The 12,500-nt window shown below is 41.7% G+C and overlaps 1 protein-coding gene across 1 annotated transcript in view; it reads left to right on the top strand.

Annotated features, from left to right (window-relative positions):
- The window catches only part of LOC138855428 (uncharacterized), a 210,651-nt gene that overhangs the window by 128,225 nt on the left and 69,926 nt on the right, over positions 1-12,500 (top strand). The window lies entirely within an intron of this gene.

Below are 12,500 nucleotides of genomic sequence, written 5' to 3' on the forward strand. Positions count from 1 at the left end.
TCTTTGTATTGGACTGAAGAAGTCACTGGCGAAACGTTTCCACAATAAATATTCCCAAATATTGCGGGAGTGTCTCTACTTTCAACTCATTTATGACATACTTGTCAGTGACACTGATCTGTGGTTTAAACACTACCTGTCTGGCCCCTTAGGTTCGATAAGTACATCAGTGGGTGTGAGTTGAACCTGACTAGCTTGTGCTACTAGGTCGGATGCCGTTCTCCTCCCTTAAGTAACGTGTCTGACCTACCTAGGTCAAGGTTGGGAGAATTAGACTTGCTTCGCATAGTCCAGTAGGCCTCTTGCAGTGCTCCTTCTTTCTTATTTTATTAAATCTTGCGACAACATCTGTGATCTTACCTACTGTAGTTGCCTAGCTTTCACTCAGTGTATTTCTTCTCTCTTCAGTAATAACTGTTATTATCTTACCTTGTTATCTTTGAGGTATCCAGTTCACTCAGTAATTTCTTTACTTCTGCTCCAGTTGTATGTATTGTGTTCAGTACTAGCTGGTGCACTCATTCTCCTTTACTCTCTTTAAGATATCTCAGACTTTTGTGTAAAACACCCCAGAGTTCTGTGCAAAACATCGCAGAGTTCTGTGCAAAACATCCCTGAGTTCTGTGAAAAACATCGCAGAGTTCTGTGCAAAACATCCCTGAGTTCTGTGCAAAACATCCCTGAGTTCTGTGCAAAACATCGCAGAGTTCTGTGCAAAACATCCCTGAGTTCTGTGCAAAACATCGCAGAGTTCTGTCCAAAACACCCCAGAGTTCTGTGCAAAACATCCCTGAGTTCTGTGGAAAACATCGCAGAGTTCTGTGAAAAACATCGCAGAGTTCTGTGGAAAACATCGCAGAGTTCTGTGCAAAACATCCCTGAGTTCTGTGAAAAACATCGCAGAGTTCTGTGGAAAACATCCCTGAGTTCTGTGCAAAACATCGCAGAGTTCTGTGCAAAACATCCCTGAGTTCTGTGCAAAACATCCCTGAGTTCTGTGCAAAACATCGCAGAGTTCTGTGCAAAACATCGCAGAGTTCTGTGCAAAACATCCCTGAGTTCTGTGCAAAACATCCCTGAGTTCTGTGCAAAACATCGCAGAGTTCTGTGCAAAACACCCCTGAGTTCTGTGCAAAACATCCCTGAGTTCTGTGCAAAACATCGCAGAGTTCTGTGGAAAACATCGCAGAGTTCTGTGGAAAACATCGCAGAGTTCTGTGCAAAACATCGCAGAGTTCTGTGGAAAACATCGCAGAGTTCCTGTTTCCTCTGAGACTACCTCCTCAAGTTTTCTTGTTCGTCTCTTTACAGATTTTTCTGCTCATTTCTCGTCTATTTCTCTCCTTCTTCAGCTTTAGTTCCTGGTCTGTTCCTGTTATATTCCTTCTGTTGTGGCTGTATTCAATCTTCGAATCACATTCAACTTTCGTGGTTACAATGATCTCTGTGAACCTGGATGAACCATGGTCTCTGTGAACCTGGATGAACCATGGTCTCTGTGAACCTGGATGAACCATGGTCTCTGTGAACCTGGATGAACCATGGTCTCTGTGAACCTGGATGAACCATGGTCTCTGTGAACCTGGATGAACCATGGTCTCTGTGAACCTGGATGAACCATGGTATCTGTGAACCTGGATGAACTATGGTCTCTGTGAACCTGGATGAACCATGGTCTCTGTGAACCTGGATGAACCATGATCTCTGTGAACCTGGATGAACCATGATCTCTGTGAACCTGGATGAACCATGGTCTCTGTGAACCTGGATGAACCATGGTCTCTGTGAACCTGGATGAACCATGGTCTCTGTGAACCTGGATGAACCATGATCTCTGTGAACCTGGATGAACCATGATCTCTGTGAACCTGGATGAACCATGGTCTCTGTGAACCTGGATGAACCATGGTCTCTGTGAACCTGGATGAACCATGGTCTCTGTGAACCTGGATGAACCATGGTCTCTGTGAACCTGGATGAACCATGATCTCTGTGAACCTGGATGAACCATGGTCTCTGTGAACCTGGATGAACCATGGTCTCTGTGAACCTGGATGAACCATGATCTCTGTGAACCTGGATGAACCATGATCTCTGTGAACCTGGATGAACCATGGTCACTGTGAACCTGGATGAACCATGGTCTCTGTGAACCTGGATGAACCATGATCTCTGTGAACCTGGATGAACTATGGTCTCTGTGAACCTGGATGAACCATGGTCTCTGTGAACCTGGATGATCTCTGTGAACCTGGATGAACTATGGTCTCTGTGAACCTGGATGAACCATGGTCTCTGTGAACCTGGATGAACCATGGTCTCTGTGAACCTGGATGAACCATGGTCTCTGTGAACCTGGATGAACCATGATCACTGTGAACCTGGATGAACCATGGTCTCTGTGAACCTGGATGAACCATGATCTCTGTGAACCTGGATGAACCATGGTCTCTGTGAACCTGGATGAACCATGATCTCTGTGAACCTGGATGAACCATGGTCTCTGTGAACCTGGATGAACCATGGTCTCTGTGAACCTGGATGAACCATGATCTCTGTGAACCTGGATGAACCATGATCTCTGTGAACCTGGATGAACCATGATCACTGTGAACCTGGATGAACCAACCTGTGAATGGTCTCTGTGAACCTGGATGAACATGATCACTGTGATCACTGTGAACCTGGATGAACCATGGTCTCTGTGAACCTGGATGAACCATGATCACTGTGAACCTGGATGAACCATGATCACTGTGAACCTGGATGAACCATGATCACTGTGAACCTGGATGAACCATGATCTCTGTGAACCTGGATGAACCATGATCTCTGTGAACCTGGATGAACCATGATCTCTGTGAACCTGGATGAACCATGATCTCTGTGAACCTGGATGAACCATGATCACTGTGAACCTGGATGAACCATGGTCTCTGTGAACCTGGATGAACCATGATCTCTGTGAACCTGGATGAACCATGATCTCTGTGAACCTGGATGAACCATGATCACTGTGAACCTGGATGAACCATGATCACTGTGAACCTGGATGAACCATGATCACTGTGAACCTGGATGAACCATGATCACTGTGAACCTGGATGAACCATGATCACTGTGAACCTGGATGAACCATGATCACTGTGAACCTGGATGAACCATGGTCTCTGTGAACCTGGATGAACCATGGTCTCTGTGAACCTGGATGAACCATGGTCTCTGTGAACCTGGATGAACCATGATCACTGTGAACCTGGATGAACCATGGTCTCTGTGAACCTGGATGAACCATGGTCTCTGTGAACCTGGATGAACCTGTGAACCTGGATGAACCACTGTGAACCTGGATGAACCATGGTCTCTGTGAACCTGGATGAACCATGATCTCTGTGAACCTGGATGAACCATGGTCTCTGTGAACCTGGATGAACCATGGTCTCTGTGAACCTGGATGAACCATGATCACTGTGAACCTGGATGAACCATGGTCTCTGTGAACCTGGATGAACCATGGTCTCTGTGAACCTGGATGAACCATGGTCTCTGTGAACCTGGATGAACCATGGTCTCTGTGAACCTGGATGAACCATGGTCTCTGTGAACCTGGATGAACCATGGTCTCTGTGAACCTGGATGAACCATGGTCTCTGTGAACCTGGATGAACCATGGTCTCTGTGAACCTGGATGAACCATGGTCTCTGTGAACCTGGATGAACCATGGTCTCTGTGAACCTGGATGAACCATGATCACTGTGAACCTGGATGAACCATGGTCTCTGTGAACCTGGATGAACCATGATCACTGTGAACCTGGATGAACCATGGTCTCTGTGAACCTGGATGAACCATGGTCTCTGTGAACCTGGATGAACCATGGTCTGTGAACCTGGATGAACCATGGTCTCTGTGAACCTGGATGAACCATGATCACTGTGAACCTGGATGAACCATGGTCTCTGTGAACCTGGATCTCTGTGAACCTGGATGAACCTGGATGAACCATGGTCTCTGTGAACCTGGATGAACCATGATCACTGTGAACCTGGATGAACCATGGTCTCTGTGAACCTGGATGAACCATGGTCTCTGTGAACCTGGATGAACCATGGTCTCTGTGAACCTGGATGAACCATGATCACTGTGAACCTGGATGAACCATGGTCCATGGCTGAACCATGATCACTGTGAACCTGGATGAACCATGGTCTCTGTGAACCTGGATGAACCATGATCACTGTGAACCTGGATGAACCATGATCACTGTGAACCTGGATGAACCATGGTCTCTGTGAACCTGGATGAACCATGATCACTGTGAACCTGGATGAACCATGGTCTCTGTGAACCTGGATGAACCATGATCACTGTGAACCTGGATGAACCATGATCACTGTGAACCTGGATGAACCATGATCACTGTGAACCTGGATGAACCATGATCACTGTGAACCTGGATGAACCATGGTCTCTGTGAACCTGGATGAACCATGATCACTGTGAACCTGGATGAACCATGATCACTGTGAACCTGGATGAACCATGGTCACTGTGAACCTGGATGAACCATGGTCTCTGTGAACCTGGATGAACCATGGTCACTGTGAACCTGGATGAACCATGGTCTCTGTGAACCTGGATGAACCATGGTCTCTGTGAACCTGGATGAACCATGGTCTCTGTGAACCTGGATGAACCATGATCACTGTGAACCTGGATGAACCATGATCACTGTGAACCTGGATGAACCATGGTCTCTGTGAACCTGGATGAACCATGATCACTGTGAACCTGGATGAACCATGATCACTGTGAACCTGGATGAACCATGGTCACTGTGAACCTGGATGAACCATGGTCTCTGTGAACCTGGATGAACCATGGTCACTGTGAACCTGGATGAACCATGGTCTCTGTGAACCTGGATGAACCATGGTCTCTGTGAACCTGGATGAACCATGGTCACTGTGAACCTGGATGAACCATGATCTCTGTGAACCTGGATGAACCATGATCACTGTGAACCTGGATGAACCATGATCACTGTGTCCATTTCTTTTCATTCTCCCTCTCTTTTATTCCTCCCTCTCTCTTCATTTTCACTCTCTTTATTCCTCCTTCTCTTTTCATTCTCCCTCTCTTTATTTCTCCCTCTCTTTATTTCTCCCTCTCTTTATTCCTCCCTCTCTCTTCATTCTCCCTCTATTCCTCCCTCTCTCTTCATTCTCCCTCTATTCCTCCCTCTCTCTTCATTCTCCCTCTCTTTATTCCTCCCTCTCTTTTCATTCTCCCTCTCTTTATTCCTAACTCTCTTTTCATTCTCCCTCTCTTTATTCTTCCCTCTCTCTTCATTCTCCCTTTCTTTATTCCTCCCTCTCTCTTCATTCTCCCTCTCTTTATTCCTCCCTCTCTCTTCATTCTCCCTCTCTTTATTCCTCCCTCTCTCTTCATTCTCCCTCTCTTTATTCCTCCATTTCTTTTCATTCTCCCTCTCTTTATTCCTCCCTCTCTCTTCATTCTCCCTCTCTTTATTCCTCCCTCTCTTTTCATTCTCCCTCTCTTTATTTCTCCCTCTCTCTTCATTCTCCCTCTCTTTATTCCTCCCTCTCTTTTCGTTTTCCCTCTCTTTATTCCTCCCTCTCTCTTCATTCTCCCTCTCTTTATTTCTCTCTCTCTCTTCATTCTCCCTCTCTTTATTTCTCACTCTCTCTTCATTCTCCCTCTCTTTATTCCTCCCTCTCTTTTCGTTCTCCCTCTCTTTATTCCTCCCTCTCTCTTCATTCTCCCTCTCTTTATTTCTCCCTCTCTCTTCATTCTCCCTCTCTTTATTCCTCCCTCTCTTTTCGTTCTCCCTCTCTTTATTCCTCCCTCTCTCTTCATTCTCCCTCTCTTTATTTCTCCCTCTCTCTTCATTCTCCCTCTCTTTATTCCTCCCTCTCTTTTCGTTCCCCCTCTCTTTATTCCTCCCTCTCTCTTCATTCTCCCTTTCTTTATTCCTCCCTCTCCCTTCATTCTCCCTCTCTTTATTCCTCCCTCTCTTTTCGTTCTCCCTCTCTTTATTCCTCCCTCTCTCTTCATTCTCCCTCTCTTTATTTCTCCCTCTCTCTTCATTCTCCCTCTCTTTATTCCTCCATCTCTTTTCGTTCTCCCTCTCTTTATTCCTCCCTCTCTCTTCATTCTCCCTCTCTTTATTCCTCCCTCTCCCTTCATTCTCCCTCTCTTTATTCCTCCCTCTCCCTTCATTCTCCCTCTCTTTATTCCTCCCTCTCCCTTCGTTCTCCCTCTCTTTATTCCTCCCTCTCCCTTCATTCTCCCTCTCTTTATTCCTCCCTCTCCCTTCATTCTCCCTCTCTTTATTCCTCCCTCTCCCTTCGTTCTCCCTCTCTTTATTCCTCCCTCTCTTTTCGTTCTCCCTCTCTTTATTCCTCCCTCTCTCTTCATTCTCCCTCTCTTTATTCCTCCCTCTCTCTTCATTCTCCCTCTCTTTATTCCTCACTCTCCCTTCGTTCTCCCTCTCTTTATTCCTCCCTATCCCTTCATTCTCCCTCTCTTTATTCCTCCCTCTCCCTTCATTCTCCCTCTCTTTATTCCTCCCTCTCCCTTCATTCTCCCTCTCTTTATTCCTTTCTCTCCCTTCATTCTCCCTCTCTTTATTCCTCCCTCTCCCTTCGTTCTCCCTCTCTTTATTCCTCCCTCTCCCTTCATTCTCCCTCTCTTTATTCCTCCCTATCCCTTCATTCTCCCTCTCTTTATTCCTCCCTCTCCCTTCATTCTCCCTCTCTTTATTCCTCCCTCTCCCTTCATTCTCCCTCTCTTTATTCCTTTCTCTCCCTTCATTCTCCCTCTCTTTATTCCTCCCTCTCCCTTCGTTCTCCCTCTCTTTATTCCTCCCTCTCCCTTCATTCTCCCTCTCTTTATTCCTCCCTCTCCCTTCATTCTCCCTCTCTTTATTCCTCCCTCTCCCTTCATTCTCCCTCTCTTTATTCCTCCCTCTCCCTTCATTCTCCCTCTCTTTATTCCTCCCTCTCCCTTCATTCTCCCTCTCTTTATTCCTCCCTCTCCCTTCATTCTCCCTCTCTTTATTCCTCCCTCTCCCTTCATTCTCACTCTCTTTATTCCTCCCTCTCCCTTCATTCTCCCTTTAATAAACAATATAATAAACAACCGAAGCATTAATAATATTAATTTATTATTGCAAGCGCTAAATCCGCAGGGGTCATGCAGCATCTGGGTAACGAGAGGGACTCGAGATAACTTCACGGGCAGAATAACTCTGCTTCCTCCGATCAAGAGCCCTTCCCTGGCGTCAGCTCACCTCCTGTAACCATAACAGACTGACAGTTTCCCGTCAGTCAGACCTTGACAGCCGTACAAAGGTTCTGACCTTTATTTTATATATTTTTGTCCACTACAAAGGTTCAGACCTTCATTGTTATACTTTTGTCCACTACAAAGGTTCAGACCTTCATTGTTATACATTTGTCCACTACAAAGGTTCAGACCTTTATTGTTATACATTTGTCCACTACAAAGGTTCAGACCTTCATTGTTATACATTTGTCCACTACAAAGGTTCAGACCTTCATTGTTATACATTTGTCCACTACAAAGGTTCAGACCTTCATTGTTATACATTTGTCCACTACAAAGGTTCAGACCTTCATTGTTATACATTTGTCCACTACAAAGGTTCAGACCTTCATTGTTATACATTTGTCCACTACAAAGGTTCAGACCTTCATTGTTATACATTTGTCCACTACAAAGGTTCAGACCTTTATTGTTATACATTTGTCCACTACAAAGGTTCAGACCATTATTTTTATACTTTTGTCCACTACAAAGGTTCAGACCTTCATTGTTATACATTTGTCCACTACAAAGGTTCAGACCTTTATTGTTATACATTTGTCCACTACAAAGGTTCAGACCTTCATTTTTATACATTTGTCCACTACAAAGGTTCAGACCTTTATTGTTATACATTTGTCCACTACAAAGGTTCAGACCTTCATTGTTATACATTTGTCCACTACAAAGGTTCAGACCTTCATTGTTATACATTTGTCCACTACAAAGGTTCAGACCTTCATTGTTATACATTTGTCCACTACAAAGGTTCAGACCTTTATTGTTATACATTTGTCCACTACAAAGGTTCAGACCTTTATTGTTATACATTTGTCCACTACAAAGGTTCAGACCTTCATTGTTATACATTTGTCCACTACAAAGGTTCAGACCTTCATTGTTATACATTTGTCCACTACAAAGGTTCAGACCTTCATTGTTATACATTTGTCCACTACAAAGGTTCAGACCTTTATTGTTATACATTTGTCCACTACAAAGGTTCAGACCTTCATTGTTATACATTTGTCCACTACAAAGGTTCAGACCTTCATTGTTATACATTTGTCCACTACAAAGGTTCAGAGTTGTTTACATTCAGCCAGAGGTTCATCTAAGACCTTTATTGTTATACATTTGTCCACTACAAAGGTTCAGACCTTCATTGTTATACATTTGTCCACTACAAAGGTTCAGAGTTGTTTACATTCAGCCAGAGGTTCATCTGAGACCTTTATTGTTATACATTTGTCCACTACAAAGGTTCAGACCTTCATTGTTATACTTTTGTCCACTACAAAGGTTCAGACCTTTATTTTTTATACTTTTGTCCACTACAAAGGTTCAGACCTTTATTGTTATACATTTGTCCACTACAAAGGTTCAGACCTTCATTGTTATACATTTGTCCACTACAAAGGTTCAGACCTTTATTGTTATACATTTGTCCACTACAAAGGTTCAGACCTTCATTGTTATACATTTGTCCACTACAAAGGTTCAGACCTTTATTGTTATACATTTGTCCACTACAAAGGTTCAGACCTTTATTGTTATACATTTGTCCACTACAAAGGTTCAGACCTTCATTGTTATACATTTGTCCACTACAAAGGTTCAGACCTTCATTGTTATACATTTGTCCACTACAAAGGTTCAGACCTTCATTGTTATACATTTGTCCACTACAAAGGTTCAGACCTTCATTGTTATACATTTGTCCACTACAAAGGTTCAGACCTTCATTGTTATACATTTGTCCACTACAAAGGTTCAGACCTTTATTGTTATACATTTGTCCACTACAAAGGTTCAGACCTTCATTGTTATACATTTGTCCACTACAAAGGTTCAGAGTTGTTTACACTCAGCCAGAGGTTCATCTAAGACCTTTATTGTTATACATTTGTCCACTACAAAGGTTCAGACCTTCATTGTTATACATTTGTTGTTCAGACCTTCATTGTTATACATTTGTCCACAAAGGTTCAGACCTTCATTGTTATACATTTGTCCACTACAAAGGTTCAGACCTTCATTGTTATACATTTGTCCACTACAAAGGTTCACCTTCATTGTTATACATTTGTCCACAAAGGTTCTTCATTGTTATACATTTGTCCACTACAAAGGTTCAGACCTTCATTGTTATACATTTGTCCACTACAAAGGTTCAGACCTTCATTGTTATACATTTGTCCACTACAAAGGTTCAGACCTTCATTGTTATACATTTGTCCACTACAAAGGTTCAGACCTTTATTGTTATACATTTGTCCACTACAAAGGTTCATCTAAGACCTTTATTGTTATACATTTGTCCACTACAAAGGTTCAGACCTTCATTGTTATACATTTGTCCACTACAAAGGTTCAGAGTTGTTTACACTCAGCCAGAGGTTCATCTAAGACCTTTATTTTTATACATTTGTCCACTACAAAGGTTCAGAGTTGTTTACACTCAGCCAGAGGTTCATCTAAGACCTTTATTGTTATACATTTGTCCACTACAAAGGTTCAGACCTTCATTGTTATACATTTGTCCACTACAAAGGTTCAGAGTTGTTTACATTCAGCCAGAGGTTCATCTAAGACCTTTATTGTTATACATTTGTCCACTACAAAGGTTCAGACCTTCATTGTTATACATTTGTCCACTACAAAGGTTCAGAGTTGTTTACACTCAGCCAGAGGTTCATCTAAGACCTTTATTGTTATACATTTGTCCACTACAAAGGTTCAGACCTTCATTGTTATACATTTATCCACTACAAAGGTTCAGAGTTGTTTACATTCAGCCAGAGGTTCATCTAAGACCTTTATTGTTATACATTTGTCCACTACAAAGGTTCAGACCTTCATTGTTATACATTTATCCACTACAAAGGTTCAGAGTTGTTTACATTCAGCCAGAGGTTCATCTAAGACCTTTATTGTTATACATTTGTCCACTACAAAGGTTCAGACCTTTATTGTTATACATTTGTCCACTACAAAGGTTCAGAGTTGTTTACACTCAGCCAGAGGTTCATCTAAGACCTTCATTGTTATACATTTGTCCACTACAAAGGTTCAGAGTTGTTTACACTCAGCCAGAGGTTCATCTAAGACCTTTATTGTTATACATTTGTCCACTACAAAGGTTCAGACCTTCATTGTTATACATTTGTCCACTACAAAGGTTCAGAGTTGTTTACACTCAGCCAGAGGTTCATCTAAGACCTTTATTGTTATACATTTGTCCACTACAAAGGTTCAGAGTTGTTTACACTCAGCCAGAGGTTCATCTAAGACCTTTATTGTTATACATTTGTCCACTACAAAGGTTCAGAGTTGTTTACACTCAGCCAGAGGTTCATCTAAGACCTTTATTGTTATACATTTGTCCACTACAAAGGTTCAGAGTTGTTTACACTCAGCCAGAGGTTCATCTAAGACCTTTATTGTTATACATTTGTCCACTACAAAGGTTCAGAGTTGTTTACACTCAGCCAGAGGTTTATCTAAGACCTTTAGAGTGAAAGTGAGAATCTTTGTGAGAATGATTCATCATCTTCTCAAACTCTACCGTCACACTCAATGGTAATAATGATTTTTGTTATTTCAGTGGGGAGAGAAAATGTCACTTGGGAAAAATTACCACTGGGAAAAATTGCCACTTGAAAAAATACCACTTGGAAAAATTACCACTGGGAAAAATTGCCACTTGAAAAAATACCACTTGGAAAAATTACCACTGGGAAAAATTGCCACTTGAAAAAATACCACTTGGAAAAATTACCACTGGGAAAAATTGCCACTTGAAAAAATACCACTTGGAAAAATTACCACTGGGAAAAATTGCCACTTGAAAAAATACCACTTGGAAAAATTACCACTGGGAAAAATTGCCACTTGAAAAAATACCACTTGGAAAAATTACCACTGGGAAAAATTGCCACTTGAAAAAATACCACTTGGAAAAATTACCACTGGGAAAAATTGCCACTTGAAAAAATACCACTTGGAAAAATTACCACTGGGAAAAATTGCCACTTGAAAAAATACCACTTGGAAAAATTACCACTGGGAAAAATTGCCACTTGAAAAAATACCACTTGGAAAAATTACCACTGGGAAAAATTGCCACTTGAAAAAATACCACTTGGAAAAATTACCACTGGGAAAAATTGCCACTTGAAAAAATACCACTTGGAAAAATTACCACTGGGAAAAATTGCCACTTGAAAAAATACCACTTGGAAAAATTACCACTGGGAAAAATTGCCACTTGAAAAAATACCACTTGGAAAAATTACCACTGAGAAAAATTGCCACTTGAAAAAATACCACTTGGAAAAATTACCACTGGGAAAAATTGCCACTTGAAAAAATACCACTTGGAAAAATTACCACTGGGAAAAATTGCCACTTGAAAAAATACCACTTGGAAAAATTACCACTGGGAAAAATTGCCACTTGAAAAAATACCACTTGGAAAAATTACCACTGGGAAAAATTGCCACTTGAAAAAATACCACTTGGAAAAATTACCACTGGGAAAAAAATACTTGAAAAAAAAATCTAGTTAAAAAAATTACCACTTGAAAAAATACCACTGTAGAAAATGCCACTTAAAAATAACATTAAAAAAAAAAACACTTAAAAATTCCATTTGAAAAATACCACTTAAATCCACTTGAAAAAATGCTTGAAAAAATACCACAAAGCGAAAAAATACGACTTAAAAAAATTTCTGCTGGAAAAATACGACTAGAAAAATTACCACTGGAAAAAAACCCACCGAAAATAAACTATTGGAGAGAAAAATACCACTGGGGGAAAAATACGTGAAAAATACCACTGGGGGAAAAATACGTGAAAAATACCACTGGGGGAAAAATACGTGAAAAATACCACTGGGGGAAAAATACGTGAAAAATACCACTGGGGGAAAAATACGTGAAAAATACCACTGGGGGAAAAATACGTGAAAAATACCACTGGGGGAAAAATACGTGAAAAATACCACTGGGGGAAAAATACGTGAAAAATACCACCTGCAACATAGGATTCCCAAATATTGCAAGAGTGTCTCGTTGTGCAACTTATCAGTGCAATGCAGAGACGAAAACAGGAGACTGCAACTTGTCGGTAGTGTCTGCAAGAG

This window comes from Cherax quadricarinatus, chromosome 94, assembly GCF_038502225.1.
Source record: "Cherax quadricarinatus isolate ZL_2023a chromosome 94, ASM3850222v1, whole genome shotgun sequence".
Classification (NCBI taxonomy): domain Eukaryota; kingdom Metazoa; phylum Arthropoda; class Malacostraca; order Decapoda; family Parastacidae; genus Cherax; species Cherax quadricarinatus.